This window comes from Micromys minutus (genome assembly GCF_963924665.1).
Source record: "Micromys minutus genome assembly, chromosome: 5".
Lineage (NCBI taxonomy): Eukaryota > Metazoa > Chordata > Mammalia > Rodentia > Muridae > Micromys > Micromys minutus.
In genome coordinates, this window is record NC_137974.1 from 52,236,473 (window position 1) to 52,241,383 (window position 4,911).

General features: G+C 39.4%; 1 pseudogene across 1 annotated transcript; it reads left to right on the plus strand.

Moving 5' to 3' along the window:
• The first annotated feature begins 815 nt into the window (after positions 1-815).
• LOC308420691 (small ribosomal subunit protein eS17-like) lies at positions 816-1,201 on the plus strand (annotated as a pseudogene). The gene has a single exon. The product of its transcript is annotated as a small ribosomal subunit protein eS17-like (transcript).
• The last annotated feature ends 3,710 nt before the right edge of the window (positions 1,202-4,911 follow it).

The window sequence follows — 4,911 nt, forward strand, 5'->3', positions numbered from 1 at the left end:
AACACAATTTGTCACACACATGGAAAAAGCAATTCTCAAATTCATATGGGAAAAAAAACAGGATAGCCAAAACAATTTTCAACGATAAAAATACTTTCACTGGAATTATCATCTCTGACCTCAAGCTGTATTTATTGTAAAGCAATAATGACAAATACCTCATTGGTATTGGTGCAAAGAGAGACAGGTTGATCAATGGAATAGAATTGAAGATCCTGAAGTAAACCCATATACCTATGATAACTTGATCTTTGGCAAATAACCCAAAAACATATAGTTGTAAAAAGAAACATCTTCAATAAATGGTTCTAGTTTAACTGGCAGTCAGTATGTAGGAGAATAAAAATAATTTCTTATTTATCACATTGCACAAAGCCCAAGTCCAAGTAGATCAAGGATCTCAACATAAAACCAGTTACACTGAATCTAATAGAAGAAAAATGGAAAAGATCTTCTAACTTACTGGCACAGGGGGAAATATTTTGAACAGAACACTAAAGTTTCAGCCTCTAAGATCAACAATTGATAAATGGAAACTCATGAAACTTAAAAGCTTTTTTTTAGCAAAAGGCACCATCAGCAGGACAAATCAATAACCTATAGATTAGGAAAAAAATCTTCACTAACCACACATCTGACAGAAGGCTAATACACAATATATAAAGAGCTCAAGAAGTTATTCCCTGAAACCTCAGATAACTCAGTTAAAAAACTGTGGTACAGAGCTAAACAGGGAATTCACAACAAAAGATTCTTAAATGGCTGAGAAACACTTAAAAAAATGTTCAAACTCTGTTTTACTGAGACCCATCAACATGGGCCATGTTTACTCCAAGACTGTGAAAAAGACCGCTCAGGTCATCATCAAGAAGTAATACATGTGCCTGAGTCATGACTTTTGTACTAACAAGTGGTATGTGAGGAGATTGTCATTATCCCCAGCAAAAACAAGATAACTGGCTATGTCACACATCTGATAAAGTGAATTCAGAGTGGTCCTCTGAGATATCTCTATCTAGTTGCAGGGAGAAGAGGGAAGAGATAATTATGTTCCTGAGGTCTCAGCTCAAGAATCGGAGATCATTGAGGTAGATCCAGACACCAAGGAAATGCTGAAGCTTCTGGACTTTGGCAGTCTCTCTAACCTCCAGGTCACTCAACCTGGAGGATGAATTTCAAAACACCATGTAGAACTGTTTAATTGTTATGCCATATTTTCAATAAATCTGACAAAAAGTGTTCAAAGTCCTTAATCATCAGGGAAATACATGTCAAAATGACCAGGCAGATCCACTTCACACCAATCAGAATGGTTAAGATCAAAAACTCAAGTGACAGCACAAGCCTGCCATTGCTGGTGGAATTGTAGAGTGAAAAATCATTCTGGAGTTTTCTTAGAAAACTGAAAATAGTTCTACCTGACAACCCAGCTATACCACTCCTGGGCATATACCCAAAAGATGCCCTACCATACCACAAGGACAAATGCTCTACCATGTTCATAGAAGCCTTATTTGTAATAGTCAGAAGCTGAAAATAACCAAGATGTCCCTCAAGTGAAAAATGGATACAAAAAATGTGGTTCATTTACAAAATGTAATACTATTCAGCTATTTTTTAAAGAAAGGACATAATTAGTTTTACAGGAAAATGGATGGAACTAAAAAATATTATCCAGAGTGAGGAAACTCAAACCCGAAGGACGTGCATGCTATGTACTCACAGATCAGTCAATATTAGACAAAAAGTACAAAATACCTGGGACAATACTTAAAGACCATGAGAAGTGTAACAAGAAGAAATTTCCAAGTGAGAAGGCTTTTTAGAAGGGGCAAGGAAATAATTATGGGAGGCAGAGGGATGGACCTGGATGGGAAAAGGGGGGAGGAGAAAGGGGGAACAGAATAAGATATAGGGGAAGAGAACAGGAGAGAAGCCCAGAAGGCCAAGAGCATGAATGGAAATAAGCAGCTTCAGGGTGTGAGTGGTGAAGGAGAAACCCTCTACAAAGTACCATATTCCCAGGAGGTGAGACACTCTCAGGACTCATTGGAGTGACTTTAGCCAAAATGCCCAACATTAGAGAAAGGGAACTCAAGAGGTCTACTTCCAGTAGATAGACAGGGCCTTGAGAGGAGGAACAGAATTGCTAATTCACAGTCAAAATTCCTGACCTAAATTTGTTCTTGTTTAAAAGAACTGCAGGGACTAAAATCAAGAAGAGACTGAAAGATAGGGGGTTCAAAGACCAGATCAACTTGGGATCCATCTCATGGTGGGGACACCAAAACCAGATACTACTATGTTATGATGTGTTTACAGACTGAAGTCTGGCACGGCTGTCCTTAAAGAGGCTCTACCAGCAGTTGACTGAGACACAAGCAGATATTTATACCCAACCATCAGAGTCAAGATATTTACACCCAACCATAGGAACCCCTATGGTTAAATTAGGGGAATGATTAAAGATGATGAAAGAGTGCAACCCCACAGGAAGACCAGCAGTTTTAAGTAACCCAGGCTCCAGGGAGCTACCAGAGACTCAGTCTTCAACCAGGAGCACACATGGGCTGGTTTGAGGCCCCTGACACATATGTAGCAGAGGTCTGCCTGGTCTGGCCTCAGTGGGAGAAGATGTACTTGAGGCTCCTGGAAAGGAGACCTGATTTGTGGGGGAAGTACCTTCTCAATAGCAAGGAAGAAGGGGGAGAAGAAATGGGATGAGGAACTGTGTAAGGTGATACTGAATGGGAGCAGTTTAAATGAATAAAATATTTTTTTCAAAGTGAGAAAAGTGTTAAATGTTTGAGTGATTGGCTGAAATGTTTATCAAAGGTGGGCCACTGAGAAGGATTTGAAGATCCCTGGCATTCCTTGGCTTAGTGTTCATGAAGGAATTTTAAGGCTCAGGAAAATTGCAATGCTAGATTGGGTATGCTGTGTAAAACCTAATGCTCCACATTAGGAAGGCCCAGAAGAGAAGCCCACAGTCAATTCTATAGGACAAAAAAATGGTGAGGGGGCACCAGGACATTTGAAGAGTTTTGTTGTTGCCCTTTCCCTTTTTCCTGACCTTAGAGCTGGAGATGCTGCTGCTCAATTGGATGAATTAAATGCAGTGGTTTTAATTGGACCATAAAGTAGGCAGCACCGAATTGACAGAGATAAGGTAAACATAGTTATTATGATCGGCAGTGTAGGCAAAACAACATTCATAACTACCTAACTCAAAATGGTCAGCACAGATAAGGGGTATTTTACAGTGGCATGACTCATACGGATCTTTGGTACTACCTAATCAATCGTGGTGTTTCCAGGCATGAAACAAATAAGAAACCTACTGCATATATGCTTGATCTGTATAGGGAGAAGACTTCTCAAACAAATTAAAGAAAGATTATATTGGATGGGACAAAAGGTAATCTTGGCCAGTGAATCAGTTTCCATACTTGAGCCCATTTGCAGAACCAGAACCCCTTGAATAAAAAGGTGGCCAGTTTCCCCTGAGGAACGACCTTCATAGCATACCTAAAATGTTTGCTGACAGCCTTTCTCCAGTTCTTCTCCAGAAGGACCTATATATAGCCTTTTACAAGGGTAACTGTACACTATCAGAAAGAAAATAACCAGAAATAACTTTCTGGGGTTTATTGTTTACTGGTTTTGAATTGACATGGATCCTGGGAGATATCAAGAAGTCCTGTGGCCCACCAATAAAGGTAACAAATTATGGATATCAGATGACTAATGGAGTTTTGGCTGATGTCCAAGTCATAGTAGGTTCAGTAGGTCCCCAAACTATCTTGTGGTTATGTCCTCAGTTTCAAGTTGTATAATTGTGACATATATATATATATATATATATATATATATATATATATATATATGCTTAGAATTTGGCAATTCTCACACAGGTTCCCTGAGTTAGAGTGAGGACTATTATTATTGTCTTTATTATGGACGTCTTTAGAGTTGCCTGAGACACAGAAAATAGTGAATCAAAACCAGTATTATATCCTTGGAGGAAATCCAGAAATTAATGACACCACCAAGCACTTGAAGATGCAGGGGTGGTCATTTCCACCAAATTTCCCTTTAACTCTTTTATCTTGACAGTGAAGCAGGCAGATTGATCCTAGAGAATGACAGTTGACTATAGAAAACTAAATCAGGTAGTAACCCCAATTATAGCTGCTTTACTAGATGCAGTTTTATTACTCGAATGAATACATTTCCTGGTACCTGTAGCTATAGATATAGCAAATGCCTTCTTCTCAGTACCTATCCATAAGGACCACCAGAAGCAATCTGTTTTCAGTTGGCAAGACCAGCAGTATACCTTTTCAATTTTGCCTCAAGGATATTTTAACTTTCCTGCCCTGTGTCATAACTTAGTTAGAAGGGATCTTGATCATCTTGATCAATGTAATATAAAATATTACATTGGCTCACTATATAAATGATATTATGCTGATTGGCCCAAGTGAACAGGAGATAGCAACCACTTCAGACTCACTGGTAACACACATGGGTACCAGATGTTGGGAAATTAATCCAACCAAAATTCAAGGACAGTCTATCTCAGTGAAATTCTTAGGACTCCGGTGATATGGTACATGTATTTCTGCTAAGGTGAAAGGTACATTATGGCAAATGCCCTGTCCCACCACCAAGAAAGAAGAGCAATTTTTAGTGGGTCTAATTCGATTATGGAGACAGCACATTCCTTACTTGGGCGTGTTACTCAGGCCCATTTACCAAATGACTTGGAAAGCTACTGGCTTTGTGTGGGGCCTAGAACACAAGAAGGCTCTTCAACAAGTCCAGGATGCTGTGCAGGCTGCTCTACCCCTTGTACCTTGTGGTTCAGCAGACCCAATGGTACTTGATGTGTCAGTGGCAGACAAAGAT